This window comes from Myodes glareolus, chromosome 25 (genome assembly GCF_982192425.1).
Source record: "Myodes glareolus chromosome 25, mMyoGla1.1, whole genome shotgun sequence".
Lineage (NCBI taxonomy): Eukaryota > Metazoa > Chordata > Mammalia > Rodentia > Cricetidae > Myodes > Myodes glareolus.
The window spans coordinates 11,776,026-11,803,882 of NC_142050.1; the positions used below are offsets into that span (position 1 = coordinate 11,776,026).

The following is a 27,857-nucleotide window of genomic DNA, read 5'->3' on the forward strand; positions in this document are numbered from 1 at the left end:
TGATATCAGTCTGGGAGATCTCTATAACAAGGTAAGGGAAAGAGAACTTTACCTTGAAGAACCTGAGAATCTGGGGGCCCTCCCTGGGAGAATAATAGCGTTGAGGCAGGAGTAGAACATAGGGTAAAAGGCATGCATCGAAGGAGGCATATTCACTTATACTCAGAGTAACAATAAACTTCTTTATCAGTGGCATAAAAACTAGGACTTCCTAACTTTTGCTTACCTACTAGCAAATCTTGACAATGAACATAACAGAATGAGGCAGGAGTGGGAAATTTAGCTGCCAGAGAGTCCAGAGAGAATATAGAGTGTTCATTATACTTGATTCCCATTTAAGATGGAGCAAATCTAGAAGAGAAAGAGGATAGCGGGGGTGTTCTTTTCTGCTTTTGTTTTCCTTTCCCTAACTGCAATGAAACGAATTACTAACCTTATGAAGTCTGGATAGGAAAATCAATATTCTTACATTCTTTTAATGGAAGGAAAGGACAGAAATGACCACAGAAAGCCCAAAAAGGTGATAATATTTTGAAGAAGAAAATATCACTGCTGAAGCAAAAGACAAGGAAGGCCTGAAATCCCAGAATTGTGGCTAAGGTAAAGGGAATGTTTGAGCCCAGGAGTTGGAGACCAGCCTGATGCCAATATAGCTCACGGCAGCTCTCAAAAAAACTAGGTCAGGAATATTCTAGTGTTGATAGAAGTGGACAAGAAGAAATGTACAGTGATGTTTTCTTTTTTCACAAAAGGAGGGGAAATTTTAAAAATCTGTGTTTTAAGGGGAGGGCCAGGGACTTATTCTGATATGAACAACTACCACGGAGGAAAAGGAGTAGATAAAAGAAAAAATAACAGTGACAAAGAAGATCAGCTTTTCAGTTCTAGAAACTTCTTTAAACATTTATCATGTGGCACCTTGTGCTGGGCTCAAGATTCAGTGATATGTAGCCCCTTTTCTTGGGAAATTCACATTTAAAGAAAAAACACCCAAGATGACGGGCTGAAAGCAGTAACAGCACAATCACATCATCGTTTTCAGCACTGTCTGCTGTACTAAGGATCGATGTGGAGAAGACATTGAGTTGGAGGCTGTTCCGATTCAGGTCTGTTAAACAACCCCATGGATTTGTTCAGGTCAGCATTTACCTCCATGAACAGGATGCCAACTGAGAAAAGAGGAAATATACAATAGCAGCAGGCACTGTGCCCATCTGGGGCATGGAGATGAGGTACTTCTCCAATGGAGGCCTCAATTTGAAGACCTGTGAAGTGGTAAGAAGTCAGAGGGTGATCCCTGTGGGTGGTCACTGAGACCCCTGAGGAAAGGGAATAAACAAGGCATGCTGTGATGATGCAATAATGGCATGTTTATGTCACAATATGATCAAAGCAAGCAGGCAGCCTGCAGGGTAGCAGTGGGGGAGTGGACTGCCCAGGAACCTAAGATCAAAGTATGTAAGCTCCTGATCATCCACAGATACCACTCTATCCAGCAATCCTGATTCTAAAAACATCTCCGCAGAACTGTCTTACTTGTTGGAATGCTGTATTGTTTCAGTGCTACTTTGCAATGAAGATTCATTACCTTTTCTTAGCACTTATCCTCTTTGGCCTGCTGTCCAGCTCAGGTAAGACCTTAGTTATAGACAAGAGTGAAAGCAAGTGAGAACCCAGTGTAAAGTGGTACACTCATCTATGACAACGTAGCTCAGTACACACTCAGTGTTCATTTTGGTTGAATGGATGTGTTCATCCTGTTTTGAAGTTGCTCCTTGAAAGTGGAGTTGAATGTGGGGAATTGTAGGAGTTTCTAGTTCATATAAAAGTTCTCCTCTCAGCTCTGGGGTAGAAACTTATTTACGATGAAGGGAACTAAGAGTTTGCTAATTACTTCTTCATGTTCGTTTCCTTATCTTTCTTTTGGTATCTCTTTGTTAAAAAATTAATTTTTAAAAATTATGTGTATATGTTGATCTGGGACCAAGGGATGCTACAAACGTAAGTGTCCAAAGAGACCAGCAAAGGGTATTGAGTCCCCAGAACTGAAGTCACAGGCCTTTGTGAACCACCAGATGTGGGTGCTATGAAGCAAAGTTGGGTCCTCTTCAAAGGTAGTACAGGCTTTTAACTTGAAGCACCTCCAGTCTCACCGTGCTTCTTTGGCAGTATAGGCTTTTAACTTGAAGCACCTGTAGTCTCATTGTGCCTCTTTTTCATCCCTTCTACCCAGTAAGCTTTTTATTTCTATTCAGAGTATCTTTAATGAGGAAGAATATGGTTTATAAGTTTATATATGTGTTGTGTATGTAGATAGACCTAGGTACACATGTAAATAATAGCTAAAGAATTATATACTATGAATTTGAGAATTATGAGAGGTTAGAGGAGCAATTGGAGAGATAACGGAGAGAGGGGAAATGATATAAATACAATATTCATATATGAAACTATTAAAAATAAAATGTATCCAAAGGAATAAAAATGAAAGTTGTTTGAAAAAAAACTATGAATTTATTAGACATAAAAATCCCAGGACCCCATGAAGTAATAAGTATAAGATTAAGAACAGAAAAGAAGAAATGGAGATAAGAGAATATCAGAAAGCTTAAAACAGTGGAGGTCTGAATCTCTGAGAGGGAAGAGGGATGTGTTGATGATGGCCCATGTTGATTGACTATGGGATGAAGCTAGCAAAATGAAGTGTTAATAAGATGTGCAAGTATAAATAACCTAGCACAAATATGAGAAAGTTGTGGCTGAGAGCCAACAGGACAGGACCTTCCAAAGAATGTAGACATTTCAAGTTAAGTGAAGATATAACTACCTCAAATTTCCTTCCATCTCTGTTCTTTCTCTAACTTTTGTATGTCTGGTGCCCTGTCTGTGGTGAAATGAGCTGTGTTTTGGTGGAAGCAAAAGGTCTCTCAAAAACCATTCACTCCGATTTTCTCATTTTCCAATCCTTTTTTCTCCACCTCTTCCTCTTCATCGTTCTCTTTCTGTCTTTCTCTTTTTCTCTCTTCTTAATCCTAATCATATGAGAAATCTTGAAAAATACACAGAATGAGATTTTTGAAGGTGAAAGATTATTGAGAAGATGCAAACAGAGGAAAAAACGACTTAGAAAACAAAAACTTTAGAGATGGGTGATGGACTAGAGATGACTCAGCAGTGAAGAGCATTTGCTGCTCTTCTAGAGGACTTGAATACAGTTCACAGCAACCCCATCAGGCAGCTCACAAACCACTTATAACTTCAATACCTTCTTATGGCCTTTTCAGGTTATTGCATACATGATGCACTTACAGGCAAACACACACACATAAATTAAGATAAATAAATAAATTTAGAATGGTGATGATGTTATATCCCAAAATGGTCCATGACAGAGGCAGATGATAGTAAAATGGAGAAGTCCTTATGGTGGATTTCATAGATGGAGTGATAATGGCCACTTTCTGAGAAAGACACCTGAGCTGTATGAACTAGTGGTCCTCACCTGTCTGAAATGACGTAACTTTCAGTGTGGTATTGTTCAGTGCTGAACTTAACTTCCAGTATTGATCATGTATGCAGTCTTACCCAGTAATGCTGGGCTTATTCAGTACACAAGCAAGCCAGTCATTTTGTTTTAACTGTGTTGTCTCTGTGAGCTATTTTTACCAGGATTTTCCCACCAAGATTTATTTTGAAATCACTGATAGAACTTAATGAACAAATGTGTAAGCAAATAGCTTTCAAGGTCTGTGTTGTTATAATTTATGTTTGATTTTAGGAAGTGAAGATGTTCATAACGTAACTAGTATCCTGGACTGTAAAAATCAAACGTTGTGTAATTCCGAAAATACAAATGGACACTGCTCTGATGTTCAGAAGGTGGGACTGTGCATCTTACGTCTTAGTCCAGCTCAGCAGCAGCAGACCCTGTAGCCAGGAATGCAAGATGATCAACTCCTTTGATGCATTAAATAAGAGAACCTGCTTTCTGTCCTTTATTTTCTTAGTGACACATACAAATGTTTATTGCTAGAAAAAGGTTTAGCAAGAAATTTCTATGTTAATGACAAGCTATGAGAACTTCCGTGTTTTCTTTAATTACAATAGGTCAAGAAATAGTTAAGAAACCAAAAGAAGACTTACCTTGCTTGTGGTATTGGGGAGGCCTGGGGAAGGGGAACAGGAGAGGGAATAGAAGAGAAGACAATTATAGACTGGTATGTGCATAAGCTAGAAACTAGGGCAAAGGGAATAGTAATTAATTTCACTAAATACAGAGAATTGCCTCCAAGGTTTTCACATTTGGATAACAATTAAGCAAGCTTTCGAACAGATTTTGTTGTTAACATATTTGTGAGTTACACAATAGTACTTGCACCACACCATGCGGTTCCCTCCTCTGACTTTACAAACTACACAAGGCAGCAAAAATCTGCTGAAGAAAGGTACCTCTGAGCCTGGACATCCTGGGCATTGCTACAGTGCCTACAATAGATATCCCTGCTACCCATAGTCAGGTTATTTTTTTCAAACACTGCACAGTTGAACAATCTTTAACTTGCTGAAAAAGATAGTTCACCCATCAGAAATACCTGGTATTCAAATAGGAAGCTAGTTGTTGGGAAGTATGAATAATCTCATGCAAATATGAACGGACTAGTTAGTACTCTGACCCAGAACTAATGAGATTTTAAAAAGGGTCACAAGTATATGCAGTGCTGAGTTGGAGAGGGGAGGAGTCCAAGGAACTGCAATAAAAAGGTATAAGTTTGAAATGGCCCACCACATCTACTAGCACAAGAGCATGACAGAGGAAGCCAGCTGAGTTTGAGTAAAATGTTGGAGCTGACTAGTTTCTACCTATGTAGACATACTGCCTTTTGCATGAAATTATAGGCAAATGGAAGCAGGGCCTGCAAGACATACAAATTGTTATAGCAGCACCTGTAGAAAAACTATTACCCTATCATGTTACAAATGTAGTTTAAAGGTTTTTAAGCCTTTTATGAAAACAATCTTTAATAATATGTGTAAGAGAATGGTACACATTGTAATGAGTCCTTAACCAACTTATATTAAGATTTGACAATGACACCCAAAGGCTTTGGACATTGAACTTAATAGAAATGCATTCACAAATGTGAGCTTTGTTTTGGGGTAGCCAGTTTAGAATTGTCTGTTTAGGAAAGTCCTTGAGTCCCTGTTTTTAGTGCTTGTTCCCCAGACCATGTGCTGTTTAGGGAACTGTCTGACCCTAAGGAGACCAGGGTTTATTAAAGGAAGTACATTACCAGGGATCGAGAAGTCTTACAACAGAGTCCTTGCTCCTGAGAGCCCTGCTTTCTTGCCCATATTATGGGAACAGTCACAGTCATATGCTCCTGTTGCCATAAACTGAATTGTTCCACCATGAATCAAAATACAACTTTTCTCCTTCCATTATGTTTGCTACATTTTCTGTCACAGCAATGCAAAAGTGGTGAACAAAAGTATATGTCAGCAAATTTATGCACTCATTTATGGTATCCAGGTGACTAATATATATGTTAGGCTTTATTTGTTCATTTTTTTAGATGACCATTAATATTTATTTCTTAACTATACATTACATTTTAAAATGAGCTGCATAAACACAATATCTTAAACAAGAGTAGAAATTTACATACAGTATAACAAAATTAACTTTAAATTTGTACTAGCAAACCCAAATCCATACCTATGTAAAATTTAAGATTAGTAATTGTTTTGGGGATTAAAGTATATTCAACAATCTACCCTTTAATCTATCATTTCTATACTGCCCCTTTTGTTTCACAGCAAAACCCCAGAATCTAATCTCCTTTGTTTAACATTTTTTCCAGACCATTACCAAAAGCAACTTGCAGCAAACCTCCTCTTAAATAAGAGAAAGGAGACTAGGATGTTGCATATGGTTAGATTTTTATGTGTTTAGAACATTATTAAAACTTTCTCAGTCTTTTTTTTTAACTTATTTATTTATAAAAATTTCCACTTTCTCCCCTCCTCCCAATACCCTCCCATTCCCCCCACTCCCTCTCCTCCTCCCTCTCCAGTCCTAAGAGCAGTCAGGGTTTCTTCCCAATACCCTCCCATTCCCCCCCCTCCCTCCCCCCCTCCCTCCAGGTCAAGGAAGGTGAGCATCCAAACAGACTAGGATCCCAAACAGCCAGTACGTGCAGACGAAACAAGACCCAGTGCCATTGTCAATGGCTTCTCAGTCAGCCCCCATGTCAGCCACATTCAGAGAATCCGGTTTGATCACATGCTCCTTCTGTCCCAGTCCAGCTGGCCTTGGTGAGCTCTCATTCGATCAGTCCCCATGTATCAGTGGGTGAACGCACTCCTCGCGGTCCTGACATCCATTTTGATGTTCTCCCTCCTTCTGCTCCTCATTTGGACCATGGGGGCTCAGTCCAGTGCTCCAATGTGGGTCTCCGTCTCTATCTCCATCCATCGTCGGATGAGGGTTTCCTCTGGTTCTGCCTTCCTTGCTCACGTTTTCCCTCCATCTGCTTCTCATTTGGACCTAGGGAGTTAAGTCCAGTGTTCCAATATGTGTCTCTGTCTCTATCTCCATCCACCGCTAGATGAAGGTTCTATGGTAATATGCAAAATATTCATCAGTATGGTTATGGTCTAAGGCCAGTTCAGGCACCCTCTATTTGTTCATTTTCTAATCAAAGTTTACTCAGTCATAAAATGACGTTTACGTTCCCAGCTACCATAAGTTACATTCTAGGATTCCCTGATAACAGACAATCTTGATACAATCAATACTCTGCCTTAACATCTCTGGAATGAACTAGAAACCTAGTGCAATGGAAACTCCCAGCAATCTATGAGGGTGACATTAGCTAAGACAGATATGAAGCCTGAAGCAGCCATCTCCTGCAACCAGACAGGACTTCTAGTGGAAGAACTGGGACACCAACCCAATGACAAACCTTTTGACCTACAGTTTTTCCTGCCTTCAAGATGTTCTGGGATAAAGAAATTGTGAGTGACCAACTAATGACTGGCCAGCTGGAGACCCATACCCGAAGAGAAAGCTCATCCCTGAGTGCCAAAACCGAAAGGTGTGATACCCCAGAGACCTAGGAGTGAACCTAATATGTCTGGCAAAAAAGAAAAGTCAATGAAATGATTCCTAATGATAAGCTGTTATAGACTGGCGCCTGGCCCGACTGTCATCAGAGAGGCTTCCCCCACCAACGGATGGAAACAGATGCAGAGACCCACAGTCAACCACGAGGCTGTTTGGCTAATCCTGTGGCAGAGGGCAAGGAAGGATTGCGGGAAGTAGAGGGGTCAAGGATACCGCAGAATCAACAACCTGGGATCATAGGGGCTCACAGAGATTGAGCCACCAATCAGAGAGTGTGAATGGAATGGACCAAGGCCCTCTGTGTATATGTTTTAGTTATGTAGCTTGGTCTTCTTGGACTCCTAACAGTGGGGCAGGGGCTGTCTCTGACTCTGCCACCTGCTTTTGGAGCCCTTTCGTCCTACTGGGTTGCCTTGCCCAACCTTAATATGAGAGAATGCCTCCTCTTACTGCAACTTGATCTGCCATGGCTGGCTGATATCTAAGGGAGATCTAAAGAGAAAGGATGAAGAGTGGAGAGGTTGGGGGCGGGGGGTGCAGGGAGGAACTGGAAGGAAAGAAGGGAGGGGAAAGTGTGATAGACTGGAAAAAATATTTTATCTTTTAAAAAATACTCTGTCTCAACCAACCAGCTAAGCAGCTTTGGGACTTTCCCGCTACAGCCAAGAAAGCAGATATTATAACATTTGCTCTTTGAATTAGACACTGAAAGCAAATGATAATACTTACTCTTGTATTAATCCAAGTTTACTGGAACGTTTGCTGTATTTTCCAGAGGGTCACGGCTTAAACACGGCTCTGTAATTTTAAGTTTCTTGGTCTTGTTTATATAGCAATACCATCTATACTTAATGTATTATTTCATACTAGTATCTGAAGTAATAGGATACAGTTATCAAATAAACTAACAAAATTCTCATTTAGCACTGATGAGAAAAGCTAGTAAATGCTTTTGGAAAAACTATCTTTGTAAGAGGCATTAAACGTACAATTTCTTTTATTTAATTAATAGAACATTGTCTTTTCATTCCCATGGTTTTATGGCTAATATACAAATATACAGTATACATATGTGTGTGTATGTGTCTGTGTACGCATATACATACATATATATACATGGTTTTATATATAGGCTACAGTGGGAATATATTTTCTAGGACAAAGAATGTTGGACGGCCTTTGTGATAACTATTGAGAAGTAAAAATTTTCACTTAAGATGCAACCCAAAATACCATAGAATTCCTATTGTTCTCAAGAACTAGGTAAAAAAAGACAGACTGATAACAATGAGTCACAGGAAAATGTCAATAGTGTAGCCTGTAATTTCAATCCTAGCTTCATTTAAAATTAGAAATATAGGTGGAAATGGAACAGTTTGTTACATCCCTCCCTTTTAGCAGAGACCTTGTGCCTGACAGTAGATGCTGTGGAGACCTGCACATCATCGCCTCATTGCAGTCAACTCCTTCGCTGCCACAGCCGCCTGGGTGTCTCAGACATTTCAACTAAACTCATGCTGTTTCCCCTGACCCTCATCAACAATGCCATTCCCACACCAACGGCAACTGGGTGACTTCCCAAGCCTCTACCGAAGTTTATGAGGAAAATATCAAATTCCAGAAATTTACATTAGCATGACCAACCTAGATAATTTATGAGGATTCTTTCTTCTCTTTAGAATTTTATGTTATTACATTGACCTACTTAAAATACTTAACCAAGTAGAAACATATCTGACTCTGATATCCCTTTATTTCAATTTTCTTGCAAAAGAAACTTGTTGTGGGTAGTAATAATATAAAATTTGCAGTAGTCAAGTTTCTGAAATGAAAAGTAACAAGTTTATATTGTAGTTCTAATGATTATTTATTAGAATTATTAATAATAATAATAATAATAAATTAATTATTATTAATAATGATTATTTATTATTTATTTATTATTATAATAATTTATCATTATTATAATAATGATATATTCTGTGGTAGATGCAAAGGACAGTTCATCATTCAGGAAAAATCATTGTAAAATGTTCATAAATTGAAGAGCTACATGACTACATAGTTAAACGATTTTAGTGTCCTTTGGTTGTGTTCTCCTATGCAAAGAAAATGGAGCAAAACAATCCTGAATGACTATCAGTAAAGGTAGTTTTAATCCATAGAGCTATGTATCAAAATCCAGCTTTTCAGATTGGAGGAAGAAGCCATCTGAGCAAATGAACTTCTTCCAAAATGATGCCTGGAAGCAAGTTCATCTGCCTGCTGTAGCTTGGGCATGAAAGGAGGCTTCAATGTGCCTGTTATCTTGTGGAAACACTTAGGGTGATGATTTTAGAAGCAGTAGGAATTTTTTTCTTCTTTCTTTTCTCACGCCCCCCTTTTTATTCCTCAAGGAATTTTTGTTTATTCACATATTCAGGCTGGAATACCTCCTGGTTGATGTATTTGTTTCCTCTTAAATATATCGAAGAGATTGAACTTTATCTACACAGAGTGCTTGAATGTGCACTTTGAGCTGATACTGAATATCTTCTCTGAGGATACCTACTCTTGGCATGCCAACTGACACTCTTTGAGAGCATTTTAATGATACTCACAATTCCTCCTGATCTCCAAGGCCCATAACAGACTGACATTCCCATGCTTGTGAGAAGATTGGTATGCAAACACTTTCTAGAACACATAACCCAAGGCAGAGTGAGCCCCTAGGCATTATACAGATAGGATTTTTCTAACTAATAGGATAGCCCAACAAATCACCTTTTAAACCGTGAATAACTAGTAAACGTTAATTGGAGACTTAGAAATTGCCTATCTTTATTAAATGCCATTAATTCTGTTCTCCTAATTTTGTAGAACAGAATAACAAACTCATTAAATTTATGAGCTAGCACATAATTACAGAGTTTTTAAAACTGTTCTGAAGCTGTGGTTTTAATTAGCAATTTCAACATACTTTGCAAATAGCTTATTTTCATAAATTTTTAAGCAATGCTGGTGGCAATGATTCTTTATGGATATAAAAATAAAAATGGTTATTGTCACATTGATGTCTAAGAACACATCACTAAATATGTTATGAAACATATTACCGAAACTCTCCTGTGTCAGATCACTAACGGATTAAACAGACACACTTGAATCCCTGCTTCATGGTTCGCAGATCAGGTTCAGGATCTTTGCTGCTGGACTTTCCTGACAGTGACAATGGTACTTTATTTTAGGAACAATTGACTTTCACAATACATCACAAGTCTACTCTATCACTTCAACATCTGGATTTCCTTTAGATTTTGGTTATACATTTACCATAAATTTTGTTGACCATTTCCTAACTCAGTTATTAATTTTAACTGGGATTACAAGTTATAGTGTGAGATATTGACATTTGCAAACAACACTTTCATCAGATATGAGTATTTTCCATCCATAATTGAACATATTTAAAATATACCCATATTTAGTCAGACTACCACGAACACAAATTTTAAGTCAAAGAATATCTCTAGCCCCAGTTCCTGTTCCAGCTTTTCTAATTTTATGTATTTCTCATAGGATCTATACTCCTCAGTAATATGATTTATTGCTGTTTATGAGGTCTTCCACTGTCAATGTTACAGCACATAGTTTTCTAGTAGTAGATGAGTGTCTGTTACAGAAGATGGTGACTTGGCCTAACCGCATCATTCTTTTCTTGGAAAATTACATTCTTTCAGAACTCAATTACAAATAAATGTCCCATTTTCCGATCTCAGTATTACAATTTTTGGCCAAGACCATTTTGATTATTTACTTCATTATGAGCCCTTAATCAGAGGTGAATCACCTGTTATCAAAACATTATCCACCTTAGGGAGCTTATTAATATTCCAAGACTTAATCATGTTGTGATATTTTGTTTATGTGGTTGGTTTTTATCTGTAGAACACGTTACATAAGATTAAAAATAGTGTTGATCATATATCGGTAGCTCTTCTTTTTTATTTGTATTACTTCTTTGAGAATTTTGTATAATGCCATAGGCCCTGTGTTCCTCACACAACTCTCCCAGTCCCACCTCACCCTTTCCCTTACCAAACAAACTCTTTATCATTTCTGAAACTCACCAAGTTCAACTTGTTCTATGGTAGGTTTCTGTGACAGTTTGAATGAGATGTTCCCCCATAGTCTCAGGCATTGAATCCCTGGTCCCTCATTGATGCTGCTGTTCCAGATGGTAAAGAGGCCTTGTTGAAACGTGTTGCTGAAGGTGAGTCTTTAGAACTTAAAGACAGACCCACAGCATTTCAGGTTCACTCTCTCTGCTTCACGCTTAAAATTCAAGATGTGACCTCTCAGCTTGCTGTTTCGTTTCATGTATGTCCACCGCACCATCCTTGACTTTGACCAATGGAACTACAAGCTTGAATAAAAATTTTCTTTCATAAGTTGCATTGGTCATGGTGTTTCAGCACAGAAATATGTAACTAACATCGTTTCCAAACAACTCGTTGAAGGGTCTTTAGTGTTATTTTCCCTCCCTGTCAATTTCTTCCTCTCCTTTGCCCTCTGATTCTCTGATTTAACCCTTTCTGACTATTTTCTCTTAACCCTTGTATTTTTGTTTTTATTTTCCCTTTCTTTAAAGAATTTTTTGAATACAATCTTTTCTCATTTTACATAGCTCTCCCTGTTCTCACTCCCTCCCCTCCTCCTGCCCCACCCTTCTCTCTATCCCATCCCCCATACCCTCCTCAGAAAGGGTATGGCTTCCCATGGGGGGGTCACCAAGGCACTTGTTCACTTCAAGACCAAGCCTCCCCTCTCCCCCTGCCTTATATCTAAACTGAGAAAGATATATGCCAAAGAGAATGTGCTTTTAGATGCTACTTCAAGCACAAGGAATAAATCCTGGTCCCACTACCAGTGGCCCCACAGAATGCCCAAGCTTTACAACTGTCTTCTGCATTCAGTGAGCCTACTTTGATCCCATGCAAGTTCCCCTGCTATCACTCCAGAGTCAGTACACTCTCACTAGTTCAGATCAGCTGTATCTGTGGGTATCACCACCACAGTCTTGATCCATTTGCTCATATTAATGCTCCTCCTTCTCTTGCACTGGTCTTCAGTAACTTGGCCCTGTCTTCACTGTAGATCTCTATCGGCTTCCATCAGTTGCTGGTTGAAGGTTCTATGATGACAATTAAGGTAGTCATCAGTCTGATTACAGGGGAGGCCAGTGTAGGCATCTCTCCACTGAGTCTTAGCTGGGGTCATCCTTGAGGATTCCTGGGAAATTCCCTACTGCCATGTTTCTCGCTAGACCTTTAATGGATTCCTCAATCAAGACAGCACTTTCCTTTCTCTCCCTCCCTATCCTTCCCCCTTCTTGAGCATCCCATTCCCTCATGCTCTCCTCCTCCCTCCCCTCCTCCCCTCCGACTTCCCTTCTTCCCTCTCTTTTCTTCCCAACCCCATGCTCCCAATTTTCTCAGAAGATCTTGTCTGTTTTTTCTTCCCAGAGGGAATTCATGTACATGTCTCTTAGGGTTCCCCTTGTACCTAGCCTCTCTAGGATTGTGGACAATAGGCTGATTATCCTTTGCTTTATGTCAGAAAATTGGGAAGAGGCCATGGTGGCAGGGATTTAAGGGGACGAGAGATATAAAGAAGTTGTTTTAAATGACATATCACAAGGACATATGCTTAACTATGTTTATAGCAGAACTATTCATAATATCCAGAACCTGGAAACAATCTAGATGCCCCTCAGCCGAAGAGTGGTTAAAAAATGTGGTACATTTATACAATGGAGTACTACACAGTGGTATAAAACAATGATAAAACAATGACATCTTAAAATTTGCATACAAATGGTAAAATTAGAGAAACCATTTTGAGTGAGGTAACCTAGAAAAAAAACCACAGTATGTATTCTTAAGATGTGTAGCTTGAGGCAAATGTAGTGTTATTAATAAAAGAGCTAGAGAAGTTATCTAGTTTAGATTTCTCTTGGTAATTGAAGAAAAGAAAAACTGATGGTCAAAAATTTTCATGTGATGAAATAATTTTATGTAAAGTTGCATAATTATTGTTTCAGTTTTTGGGCATGGCTGATTATGGAATAAACTATTACTGTCTACATATTTGAAAGAATATTTAATAGAGACCAGGCTAATGAAGAAAGGGTATCATTTCTCTAAGCAAGTGAATACATAGAGAAGAGATGGGAGTGAGCTTTATAATAGACACATAGTTAAAATTTGTGAATAACAGGAAAGTATGAGATATAGTCACAAAGCAGGAGGTGAAGGAAGGAAGGGTTAATACTATGGCATTATGGTTGTCATAAAATGTAGAGAAATGTGTATAAAAAGTAGATATGGACAGAAAGAATACCTGGGGACTACCACTATCTGATTGTAACTACTATGTATAAGTAGGCAATAGGCAAGGCTACATTTTATATCTTTCATCTTTGTTTTTAAATTTTCTTCTAGTTTATTTTTTATATCTTATTTATTTGCTATTTGGTGTAGTAGGTCCTTCTTTATATGTGTTGGTTGTATTGGTTAATGAATAAAAAAACTGCCTTGACCTGATAAGGCAGAACTTAGGTAGGCAGGGAAGATAGAACTGAATTCTGGGAGGAAGAAAGCAGAGTCAGCCAAACTCATGGATCCAATACCAAAATAAGACATGCTGCCGAAACTTAGCTGGTAAGACACTGCCTCATGGTGCTATACAGATTAACAGAAATGGGTTAAATTAAGATGTGAGAGTTAGCCAATAAGAAGCTAGAGATAATGGGCCTGCAGTGATTTAATTAAAACAGCTTCTGTGTGGTTATTTTAGGGCTAAGCTAGCCCCGTGGCCGGGATGAACAAGTGGCCACTCCCTGCAACAGGTATTGATATCTGAGAGGGACTAAATTACTGTTTCTCCCCAAAGAGTTTCTAGGACAAGAAATGATAACAAAGTTGGACACCAGCAAAGTTAGGGAATGGAAGAATGACAGAAGTTGGAAGGACATCAAGATTTCCTTGTGATTCACTTCAGGTTACTGAAGGGAACTGTAAAGTTGAAAGGGCTTGAGCAACTCCCCAAAGAAGTCTCCTGAGAGTACTCTTCTAGGTATACACCCAGGTTTCCACTCTTTCTTATTTATCTTGGTGTCTTTGAAACAACAGAGTCAGCTAAAAGCTTTATTCTCTCCTGGTTTACATATAGCTCAACTGGAAAGTCCAATGGGACACTGTAGAGTCTTTTATCTGTGTGTGTACATACATGGTATATGTATGTATGTATATATTATGTATGTACATGTTGGGAGAGGGTGTACATTCATGAAGAATCCTGAAAAAGGTATCAACTGTACTCATTTTTTACACTCTGCTTTATTCCCTTGAGACAGGATTCCTCACTTCATCATAGAGAGACTTCAGACCTCAAGAAAAGATTTTATTTTTACTACTTTATCGTTAAATTTGAACATTAAACTATTCGTTTGTTTCAATGCTTTAGCAACATTGATACATCATTTAGATATTGGATTAGTAGGGCTAGGATGAAATGGATAGTTTTCCTGGAAATGTTCATTCTTCTAAAGACTAAAATTGTGATACATGACTTGTAGAAATACAAATGTTGAATACAATCATGGTTGGAATTTTAGGAATGAATGTCTGTGGTTTGTGCAGTTTAACACATTAGTATGAGACTATTCATGTAAGACTGGCTGAAGGAGGTGAAATACATGTTTTCTGTCCTACTGTCTGTCCTTGTTAATGTTTCTTTTGGGGGGGATGGAGCCAAGAGATGCGTTCTTTCACACTTAAGAATTAAGTTGATAAATTGAAAATTTTACAGAATCCAAGAACCCATGGACAGTGTGAGTTGTTTGGTAAGATCAACATCCTTAGTCATCAGGGAAATGTAAATCAAAACAACTCTGAGATACCATTTTACAGCAGTCAGAATGGCTAATCACCAATGATAGCTTATGCTGAAGAGGATGTGGAGTAAGGGGAACACTCATCCATTGCTGGTAGGAATGCAAATTTGTGCAACCACGTTGGAAATAAGTTTCTCAGAAAATTAGGAATTAACCTACCTTATGATACAACAACAGCACTCTTGGATGCATACCTAAAAGATGCTCACCAATGGACTTAGCTCCCAAGGTCCAAATGAGGAGCAGAAGGAGGGAGAACATGAGCAAGGAAGTTAGGAATATGAGGGGTGCGTCCACCCACTGAGACGGTGGGACAGATCTAATGGGAGCTCACCAAGGCCAGTTGGACTGGAAGTGATGGAGCATGTGATCAAACTGGACACTCTGAATGTAGCTGGCAATGAAGGCTGACTGGGAAGTCAAGGACAATGGTACTGGGCTTTGATTCTACTGCATGGACTGAATTTGTGGGAGCCTGGTTTGTTTGGATGCTCACCTTTATAGACCTGGATGTAGGGGGGAGAACCTTGGACTTCCCATGGGGCAGGGAACCCTGACTGCTCTTAGGACTAGAGAGGGGGAGTAGGTGGGGAGGAGGAGGGAAAAGGGAGGCAGGAAGAAGGTAGAAATTTTTAATAAATAAATAAATTAATTAATTAATTAAAATAAAAAATAAAAGATGTTCAGTCATACATACAAAGATATTTATTCAACTGTGGCATTATTTGTAATAGCCAAAACCTGGAAACAACCTAGATGCCATGCAACTGAAGAATAGATAAAACAGATGCGGCACATTTACACATTAGAGTAATACTCTGCAGTAAAAAGAAGATACCTTTTAATTTGCATGAAAATGGATGAAACTAGAAACACCATCCTAAGTGAGGTGACTCAATCCCCGAAAGATCAATATGGATGCACCCACTCATAAGTGGATACTAGTTATAAACAAAGGATATTGAACCCATAGTTCATGGTCCTAGAGAAGCTAAGTACCAATGTAAACCCTAAGAAAAACATGTATATTCATCTGGAAAGTCAAAATAGACAAGATTGCCTGACAAAATTTGGAGCATGGGTGTGGGGTGGGGAGGGTGGAAGGGGAAGAGGAGAGAAGCAAAATGGGGAGGAGAACTTGAGAGAAAGGGATAGTCGAGATGGAGGAAGGACAGAGATGAGACTAAGAAAAGAGATATCTTGATTGAGGGTGCCATTCAGGGTCTATCAAGAAACCTGGCTCTAGAGAAATTCCCAGGAATCCACAAGGAAGACCACAACTAAGACCCTAAGCAATAGAGGAAAGGGTGCCCGAGCTAGTCTTGCCCTGTAGTCAGACTGATGAATATTTTAAATATCACCATAGAACCTTCATCCAACAACTGATAGAAACAGAGCAGAGATACATATCGGAGCACTGGATTGAGCTCCCAAAGTCTAGTTGAAGAATGGGACAAGTGAGAATATGAGCAAAGAGGTCAAGACCATGATGGGTACATAATATGGGATTCCCCTCTGTATGCTGTGAATACCATTGGTTAATAAAGAAACTATCTTAGGCTTGTGATAGGGTAGAGTAGAGCTAGGCAGGGAAAACTGAACTGAATGCTGGAAGAAAGGAGGTAGAGTCAGGGAAAAGCCATGGAGCCACAGCAGGAGACAGACATGCCGGGACCTTGCAGGTAGGCCACAAGCCTTGTGGTAAAATGTAAAATAATGGAAATGGGTTAAATTAAGATGTAAAAGTTAGCCAATAAGAAGTTAGAGCAAATAGGTCAAGCAGTGATTTATTTAAGACAGTTTCTGTGTGGATATTTCAAAAGTCTAGGCAGCTGGGAAACAAGCGGCCTACTCCAAGTATACCCAGTGACACAGTCTACCTGAGCTAATGGGAGCTCGCCAACTCCAGCTGGACAGGGAAGGAACAAGCATAGGTCCAAACTGGTTCCTCTGAATGTGGTTGACAATTGCATGACTGGGACACTGTGGGACCACTGGCAGTGGCACCAAAATTTATCCCTACTGCTTGTATTGCCTTCTGGGGAAACCTATTCTGTTTGGATGGATACCTTGCTTAGCATAGCTATAGTAGGAAGGGCCTTGGACCGTCCCCAAAGCAATGTGCCTTACTGTTTCTGTAGAGTGGAGAGGGGGAGGTGGGGACAGGGGTAAATGGAGGAAATGGGAGGAGGGGAGGGAAGCGGAACATGGATTGTTATGTATAATGAAAAAAGATTGTTTTCAAAAACAATAAATAACAATAGTAATAAAGAAAAGCAGGAATCTGTCTGCTATTGCAAATCAGCAAGCTCCTACACACACTGCACGGTCCTACACAGGAAGTGGTACAGAGTCTGACCACAGAAGCTCATGATTTTAAGACTTTTCTTTATGAAAGCTGGTTTTATGTGGCAATGGATTCCCCAAACCAGACTATCCAAAAGAAAACCAGACAACAACTAACAACTGTTGCCAGGCTTGCACATTCGATCATCTAGAAAATAGTGCATTCCTTGTTGCAGAGAGTATCTGAATCGTTTGTGTACAGCTGTGACTCCATTGCCACATGCTTTGGTTTTTAGTAAATATTCTTCTGGTTACAGGTGTCCTATATTAGAGAGATTTTTAAGAATTTTATACGTGTGGTTAGACATGGTGAGGCATTATCTTTGTTTTCTGTAAAATTTGTGTCTGACAGTGCCAGTTTAGGTGTCCAGTGTCATTTTCCTCACCTCAGTTACTACTACAATAAGTTTTCTGAGTACTTAGCATCTATCAGGTAAAATACAAAAGTCTACATAGGTATTACCACCTCAGTTTTTACAAGAACCCAAGAACCCTAGGAGGTAGGCACTGTCCCCTGTGACATGTGATAGATCACTTATAGAAAGAACAGAACTTATCAAACGTGCCACCCTGATATTGTGCAGGTTGGGCTTCAAATCAGTCCTCTGAACTCACTACACCCTCTCAATTACAACAGAAATAGAGGGAAGGAGTGGAATGAATTTCCTGTTGCTCCATTCCATAATTTATATTATTAGACACAGTGACTTGACACTCTACAAGAGCAATCTGAGAATGTGTGAGAGGAATTTAAGGACACCGCCAATGCTTCCCCACTCCACAAAAGCAGGGTGTGTTTCATGGGTACCGCATATTGATGCCACTGAAGTGTGAGTTTTCAAGTAGTCAAATGGTGCATTTTATATTATGGACATGTGGCTGCAATAAAAAAATAGATTGTTAAGAACAAGGTTTTCTCATTTACCAATTAAGTAACACATGAAAAACAATCTTGTCGTAAAACTTTTACAGTATGTTTTATACCACACTTTCTTATAACTGCATACAAGAAGTATTATTGCTATTTTTAAATGGGAAAATGCATGCCTAGTAGATTAAATGTCCTTGTTAAAAGTCACACTGCTGACTAGTAGAACTAGGAAAAAACTCAGATTCGTTTGTTCCAATTTGATCACATGAAGACATTGTTTTCACATCTTTTTCCCTATACAAATTTATAAGATCAAAGTTTGTCAATTTCTGTGAGCTTATACAGGAAAATATACAAAGCAGATCTGAAGGTTCCCCAGTCTTATCAATTCATACTGACCAAGACTGTATTTAAATGTACCTCAGTTGCCAGAACAACGCTGACCCAGACTAGATCTGAAGGCTCTTTAGTCTCACAGATTAATGCTGACCCAATTATAACATCCATCCATTGGGGATCCATCATGCCTAAACATTATACTGAATGCATTATCTAATCTACTGGTATTTTCAAATAGAATAGACACTTTAAAAGAGATAGCATTTTGAAAATGTCAGAGGAAGTCAAGCACACTGTTAAGGTTTTTTTCTTGCCAAATATACTTCTCTCATTTACTAACTAAATAAATAAAACCCAAAGGTCTTGTCACATCACTTACAGTATATTTGTACCATAAAATAATTTTAAAATATAATAAATAACAGATAAAATAATATGCAAATACTGGGCTAAGTAGGATCACATTTTATTTATTCATCCAATAAATGTCTGTTGTGTATCTTTTCATAGGTGTTGTAGAAATACAGGTGGGGAAAAACTCTTTTTTTCTCAAGAAAATGACCTTCCAGACAGTTGGATGCACACACTAGTTGATAAACTGTTTACCAGATAACAAGATATGCTCTGGAGAGCAATGAAGGCAGAAGACCGAGAAAGGGAACTGTGACCCAAGGCAGCATGATTGTTGTAATAAAGCAATCAGAGGGCATCTGAGAAATAGAAGTTACTACTCCTGCCTTATGATGGTGTACAGATGTGAGCAAAAGTATTCATAGTAACAGTGCTGAGCATAGAGTAAGTCACGGCTACATTTTAACAGGAGAAAAGCCAGATGTGGATTATCCAGGTTAAGTTTACTCCCTTATTGTAAATGTGGAAAGCCAGGACTTGAACTCATGTTTTCTAACTGTAGTCTCTCTCTGACCTTCGCTTTCCCCTTACTATTGCATATGGATATGGATTATACTTCCACCAGTGGAAAGGTATTGGAGATATTATTCATTGGTAGATAAACAAAAGGCATATTTTCCACTAAAAAATCCCTTTTCTGTGATACATATTTTCAGTCAGCTGTGGTTTCATGACTCTCTTATGCATTGGAAAGATCAGTCTGTGAGGATGTGAACTGGTTGCATTAGTGTTTAGCTCATGTTACAGTTAGTTACCTTTTGGCTTCTTGGGTTTTTATATTGTTTCTAAAACTAAATGCAAGTATAGAGGCATGTTTGGAATAACTAATATAACTTACCCTGAAGAAAAAGCCAGAATTCTGGTATTAATCAAGACAAATATGGGGAGTGATTTAAAATAAAGAGCCCGTTGTATTACGAGGGAATTTTATATGTAGAAATGCCAATTCGTTGCTAAATTTAACTGTTTTTCCCTTGAGTAAGTTGAAGGATATGACTAAAATGATGCCATGACTCAAGAAATGAATAAAAGTATTTTAAAAGATGCCATGAGGATGTTACTTTTTTATCCTTATTTTGGAAGACAAATTACTATACCTTTTTAAAGAGCAGATATAATGTCAATTAAAACCCTGCAAATTCATGGAATTTTATCTAATGTAAATTTATAGAAACATTACCCAAACAACATGACTCAAATAACAGAAAAGTATTGTTTAATAAGAATAACCATTGCAGTATTATTTACTTCAACAAAACTACCATAAAATCCTAATATTTAAATTAGAATGGATACATATGCTCAACAATGTTATAACTAGTAGAAATAATAATAGTGACTATCATATTGCCCACAGGAATGCCTGTTTTACCTGAAACTTTAAGCGAAAATGAATACATGACACAAAAAGGAGTTCTTTTTGTCAATATAAAATTAATGGAAAAGAGTAAAGGGAAGAACATAAACTTGCTTGTAAGTTATTAAGCATAGTGTACATAATTATAAGCATTTAGGTATATATCCTCGTCTAATTTGCAAGTGTTCTACAATATTTTAAAATAAGATATTTAGCCCATAGTTTACTAATGCTATTCCTCTACTATATAATATAATAAATATAATATTATATAATATCAGATGAAATGATATGCAAAGCCTGCTAGGTTAAGTAGGATCAAAGTTTACTTATTTGTTCAATAAATGCGTGTCGAGTATCTTTTCCTAGGTGTTGGAGAAACCAGAGATGAGGCAAACTCTTCCTATCTCAAGATAATTACTTTCTAGACAGTGGATGCACGAACTAGATGACAAATAGTGTACCAGATGACAAGATTGCTGTGGAGCACAATGAGAGCAGAAGATGGGTAAAAATAACAGTCACAATAAAATAACTCAAAGGTAGAACCAAGAACCTAGAAGGTGAAACTAAGAGTTATAAGAAATTATTTCCTTCCTTTGAAACTCAAAGGAACTTCTAATTTTTGTCTTGCTCGATTGTAATTAGTAAAACTCAGCAACATTTTCCCCTTTGTTTCCCACCTTTCTTTTTTTTGTAATTTTATTAAATTATAAAAGTTTCCATTTCCGCCCCTCCTCCCACCACCCTCCCACTCCCCTCACTCCCTCTCCTCCTCCCTCTCCATCCCTAAGAGCAGTCAGGGTTTCCTGCCCAGTGGGAAGTTCAAGTTTCTCCCCCCTCCCTCCAGGTCCAGGAAGGTGAGCATCCAAACAGACTGGATCCCAAAAATCCAGTATATGCAGAGAAAACAGGTCCCAGTATCATAGTCAATGGCTTTTCAGAAAGACTTCGGGCCAGCCACATTCAGAGAATCTGGCCACATTCAGAGAATCTGGTTGGATTGCGTCCTCACTAGGTCAAGTGTTTCCCACCTTTCTAACCTATAATTCCATAACATTCATCTCTTGCCTATCACACCATTGCATGTTGGGTCTATCAACATGGACAACTTGTTTACTAGATCCCTAGGCCACATATGGAAAACAGTGGCTTCTGGGGAGCGCCAGCTGACAGTTCAGACTCTGGAGGCTCATCTACCAGGAACTTGAGTTAAGGGATGGGAGCTTGGATTATGTGTTGCTGCTATTCCAAGAATATGACTCTCAAGAATTTTAGGAGTGAAAATGTACTCTGCATGTAGAACAGATGTGAATCATTTGCAGGCAAAGGGTGAACTGTGATCAAGAGACTCTAAAGTGACCAAGGACATGATTGACTGAAATCATCACCTCCTCTTGAGCAAAGGAAGAGCCAGAGGTTTGACTGAAACCGTTAGTCTGTGGACAAGTTAATGGACACTCCTAAGATTATGTTTTGTTAGATCAGAGTTTTGGCGCTAGTCACCACCCTGTATTTCCATAAACATTTTTAAACAAGTCTCTTTGAATCCCTTAGCCAAGGGAAAACAAAATGAGTACTTTCAACATCATGGATTTTCTCTTACTTGAAGCTCTACATAAGATCCCAGCTAGGCTCCCTCACTAGGCTCTTTGTACCATAGTAATTTATAACTCAGCAACAGAGAACTAATATAATACCATACATAACCCCTTTGGAAATCTCCCAGCTTTATGCTTAGTTAAATAAATAGTTCCAACTGTGTAATTAAGAAAATTACATTTCATGGAGAAAAAAATTACATTTTATCAAAGTTTTCTCAGTGCATTATTTGTTATAATTTTTTACTTTTCTATTTCTTCCCAAATAAGGGAATTATGAAAACCAGCTTCTACTCAGAACAATATTTTTTTCTTATGCATAGACACAATCTAGCTTTTGGTTTTCAAGTTCAGTATAAACCACATTCAACACTAACTCTCCTGGACAAGTTTGAGGAAGAAGTTTTTGGACCACACCCATGGTCAATTTTCATTTTTAATTTTTTTCACTGTTGGATAGTTCATGATGTCCTGAAGTATCTTTTAGACTGCTACCACCCACACATGTCACATAAGTAATAATAATTAAATTAGTATATGCATTTGTAATCCAGTTTCTCCTCAGAAATAAAAAGCAATAAGAGTGTATGGAATAATACACTTACTCTCAACATTCTCTACTTTATTCAGGACAGAGGAGAGACACAATAAATGATGCTAACAAAGCTATTTCTTCTGACAATATGAACACAGTAGGTTTGACAAATTGTAATACTATAGCCAATGGCAAATAACGCTGCCCCACGTAGATGATTCTTGATTTTATCACCTACCCTATTTTATGTATCTAATTATTTTCTATATTTTATGCATGTCTATTCCACTGCATAGTTTTGAATTTTTTAAATCAGTAGAAATTTTCCATCTTGTAATAAAAATGTAAGCTAGATAAAGTTAAGTCTCTTAAAATACAGTCAGAATTATTTTTCTATAGCTGGCTAATTTCTGAATATTATCCCTGAAGTCATATGTCTTAAATACTAATATTAGTAACATGGATTGAAAAAGTTGGACATGAACACTATTAACAATTTGTCCAACATGATATATATGTGCACTTTTCTGAAAAGAGGAGCAGAGAGCTGTTGAGTATAACAAATGGGACTGTATGGGGAAGGTTCTTTCGCTTCCAAAGCTTGAGAAGCCAAAACCTTGCCTGTTACAGTACTTCCCTTTGGAAGATGAGAAATGAGAATCAGGAGAGTGATTGGTTAAAGTTGTGTCTAAGTGTAGAATATATGAGTAGCTCATCTAGGCATGAGTCCCTGTGGTTTCACAATCAGTTCATACCTGTTAATCACATCCATGAGGCAAAATCTAGATCTTTCTGATCCTGAGATAGAGTTCTGTGGTTCCACAATGTCCTCAATCATTTGTTGTGATTAGCATGTGCCTCTAAGTTCTTCCATATTGTGTGAAACAATGGCTTTTCAAGTTGTTTGTTTGCCTGAGATACTTTATTTTAAAAGCAACGTTTGACTCAATTTTAAGGATGAAGGATGTTTGTACTCCTGGTGAACAAAGAAATGCCACCATTTTTCTGGAACAACCCATGCAACACAGACTGACATGGGAGTACTAACGATGCAACCCTCCATCCCGCCATGTTGGACTGGGTGGAACAAGCAAAAAGGGCCTTGTTTACCCTAGCAATACCGCCACTAAGGTTTTTAAGAAGTGTTAAGCATTTTAAGAAGCAGTCCTGGTCAGAAAAGGATTACAGATACACAATAAAGACAAATTCAGATGGAAAAGATCTTTAAATGGGTCACAGTGTTGGATAAATGTATGGAGGCTTGGGAGAAAGAAGAAAAAGAGAATAGAAAGTTATAAAAAGACATAAATGATTTTTAAAAAGTAAAACAAAGTCTTTAAAGAAATAGAGTACAGACAGTCATAGATTAAAAGAAGTAAAGAAATATAAGACCATGTAAAGATAGAAAATACACAGAGAGTCTGGATTATGTATATATTGTGTTTTCTTTAAATTTTTTGACTGTGATGAAGCTAAATAACCTACAAATATACTTTAAAGATATCTTGTCTTCAAAATTTGGGCCTAAGGATAGGTTGCTTTGAAAAAGAGGTTCTTCTTTTGCTTCCACAGAGGATGAGAACCTGTGGATTAATTTCACGCTAATGTGGTTTGATGGACCAAGACACCCTGAAAGGTTGTTGTGAACACCCACCTCCCAACAATTACTTCTCCCAACAAAAAGCAAGAAGCAGTTTGGAGAAAACTACACCCAAATTCCCAAATATTGTTTATAAATGTTTGTTTGCATTTAAAGGGGGATATGCTATAGAAATTTGCATTGGTATGGATCTTGACTTGTTGATACAAACTTAAGGTCAATTTTGTTATATGTATATTTCTGCTCTTCTTTAAGATATTGTGACTGTGCAGTTCATTTAAAAATGAAATGTATAATTAAGAAATATAGGTTAATAAGTAATCATCTATAATAGTTAAGCTTGTAGTTATGTTATTTAGATTTTCTACATATGCAGAGATGTATTTCAGATGGATAGGGATTCTTCAGATCTTTCAAAGACTACAGAATATGGCATTTAAAATGTTTCAAGATCTCAGGACTTTTCATGACAATGAGACACATTTTCTCCTGGCAGCACCAATCTACTTCAAGAGGATAGGCATCAAAGAGACTCCTTATGAAGTTTGGGCAAGAAACTGCTCTTGCCTGGACTGCTTGATGTTATGCTGTATAAACTGGACATGCAGAACCCACAGATAAATGACTCTGAACTTGCCTAAAGGTGAGACAATCATTCAGGGTTCCTGTTTCATGAAAGTGTCTGCCAAACATTCTGCAGGATACAGAAGAAAGTGACTGACAAACTGCAAATATAGGCGGAACTGTCTTTGAAATTTTCTGCTTCATGGAAAAGTTTGCCAGATACTGTTGGCCTGTAGAGTGAAGATGGGTGCCCACAATGGTACAGAAGAGCTTTGGGTGACTGTCTGGGCAGTGAGATGTCTGTGTCAATTCTAGATTTTTGGAAGTTGCTTAAATGTACTTACTGTTTACTTAGGAAATATTATATCCTTCTGCAGTCTTTGATGGAATTGAAAAATAGTTACAATTATAGGTTTCCTTAGTTATGATAAAAGATAAAGTAGATATAAATATTGTAGCTATCATTCTTGCTTGATACATGTTTTGTTATATGTAATTTTGCTATGTTAAAGTTAAAACCTTCCTTTTATTTAAACACAAAAGGAGAGGTGGTGTGGGATTCTCCTTTGTATGCTCTGATTATCACTGATTAATAAAGAACTGCTTTGAGCCTATGGCAAGGCAAGACAGAACTAGGCAAGGAAAACTAAACTGAATACTGGAAGAAAGAGGGCAGAGTAGAAGTCCTGTAGCCCCACCAGAGACAGACACTGGATAGAACTTTACCTGGTAAGTCACAGAAATGTGGCGAAATGCAGATTAATTGAGATGGGTTAGTTTAGGATATAAGAGTTAGCCAGAAATATGATTAAGCTATTGTCCAAACAGTATTGCAAATAATATGGTTTCTGTATGATTATTTCAGGGCTGAGCAGTTGGGAACAAACAAGCAAGCTCCCTACAACACAACCCTACATATTTATCAGAACCAATTGAGACTGTGGAGGCACCTGGGTATATTAAAATCATATCAGGGAAAACAGGCCCAACAATGTCCCATACACAATAGTCCAAAATAAGGGTATAATTCTCCAACTTGGATTGCATAGAATAATGGGTTTCTAGCAGTGTGATAATGACAGCCCGAAACTGATTTTTCTTCTGATAACTCTTATACTCATTGAAGATCCACAGGCAGAGAACTCCAGACTATCCAAGGAACTTCAGTCTGTCTAGGTCCCCTGTAGCCCATTCATAGTCTTCCGCCAATCCACCTACTCTCCAGTCTTGATTCTAACCCATTATTCCTGCTCCTATCTAGTTCTGTCCTAACCCTGACTCCCACAGCCCCAGTAGCAGCTTCTTCCCTGGGGATGGTTGATACTAACTCTATTGCATTTCTCTCCACCGACACTTCTTAAAATCTGCTACAGTTTCTTTAACTTGAATTCATTCAATAAACTGCGTACATTCACATATATAGTTACTGTGTGATGTGAAAGTTAATATTAGCAATCAAGATTGAAATAAAGGACTCCACATCCACCTCGTTCAGATTAGCAGGGTTGACAGGACTACCTGGCAAATGAAGCCACGGTACCTTGTGACTATGAATAGGGGCCTTAACTAACTCTGTTGCAAATGAAAGTGAGCAGTGATAAAAGAAAGGTAATTAAAAGGTACAACAAATATTTAGAAATCTTTTAGCACAGTGAGTTTTTTTAATGTATTCTTTTGACTCTTAAGAACTGTGCTGTTAATAGCACTTGATTAGTAATGGTAGGCTTTAGATGAGAAAATTAGGACTGATTGCACGACAGGAATGACACAGGCAAAGGTAAACTATGACAAAGGACAGGAAAGTTTTGTGTGCATGCATAGTAGGTCAGTACATCTCATAAATTTTCAAAGTGGAGTAAACAAAAATACACTTCAAATTTTAAATTTTTAAGACATCTAAATCTTTGACTTTTAAATATTTTTGAAGACAATGTTGGAAACATATATGTCTCTGTCTGTTATGGCATGGTCCTCTTGAAGGCCCCGATCTATCCCGTTCAGAATAAGGCATGTACAAAGTTCCTTTTCATTGCACCATCGGCACCACTGTGAGTCAGAACCTTTTGGCATCATGGAAGAAATAATACCATAGCCAGTCCAAAGTCAGCTTGTGAAAAGTCTTAAATCTAAAACTTTACTGTATCAGAGGTCTTTTGTTGCAGTCAGATTCATTGTCACAAATTAACCTCAAGGGTCTTTCTAGTTCTTTCACCTGGATTAAAAGATAGGAAGGCATACTTAATCTCTTTGCCATAGTTTTCTTACCTAAGGTCCTCCAAGCTAATAACACTGATATTTCTAACCTGTTATTATTGCATAGGGAAATTTTGTGTGCTGCGGGATATATATATATAGCAGCATCCCTGGCAAATATCCAATGGATGCTAACAGTACGCAGTGTAAAAATGTCTTTAGATATTTTATGAGGCCAGGGGGTAGAGGATGAAGTTGCCTCAGGTGGGAATCAATGCTTTCTTTGTTGGCACTGATGTTACTTTTTGCCCAAAGCTTTGAGCAGCAGTTCTCATCTGATATTTGGTACAGTAGACACAGTTATACTGTCCTAACTTTGTAATGTATAATATATGAGGTATTATAGCCTTCTAACCTTGTGCAAGCTGACCAATTGTTGCCTAATCTTATCTCTCTCTTAAATTTCTACCTGAAAGCCACCAGGCAGATGTGAATGCAGTGGTAGTCTGGCTTCCTCCTGGCACATTCCCTAGAACTGGAAGCACAATATGCTTGCAGTCTACACTCCAAGTTCCCATGGGATACTTTCATCCAAAGTTCTTTTGTGGGATGATGAGTCACCAGAATTTGAGCTTTCAGAGTCTGCTGCTAATTAAATGTTTGAGGTTTCTATGTATTTCATCATTCTAAGTATCAGCAACTGTTTCAGTCTGAAATGCAAAGCATTAATGGCACAGAAAAAAAATTAACACTAGTAATATGAAGGGCCACAGTGCAGTTGGTATAAAAAAGCAAAGCAAATCTTATGTCTCTCTCTGTGTGTGTGTGTGTGTGTGTGTGTGTGTGTGTGTGTGTGTGTGGAAGAATTTCTAGGTAGTTCAAGAAGTATAGATTGTATTCTAGGAGCAGTGGGTAAACCGTTTGAACATTGTAACTAGACAAAGTAGCAGGGAGAAAGCAAGCAGTAGAGGAGATAGA

General features: G+C 38.1%; 1 long non-coding RNA gene across 1 annotated transcript; it reads left to right on the top strand.

The window, feature by feature from the left end:
• The first annotated feature begins 1,387 nt into the window (after nt 1–1,387).
• LOC125409767 (uncharacterized) lies at nt 1,388–3,985 on the top strand. The gene is made up of 2 exons (XR_007234883.3): nt 1,388–1,631; nt 3,779–3,985. It is a non-coding gene; the product is annotated as an uncharacterized LOC125409767 (long non-coding RNA).
• Nucleotides 3,986–27,857: the final 23,872 nt, after the last annotated feature.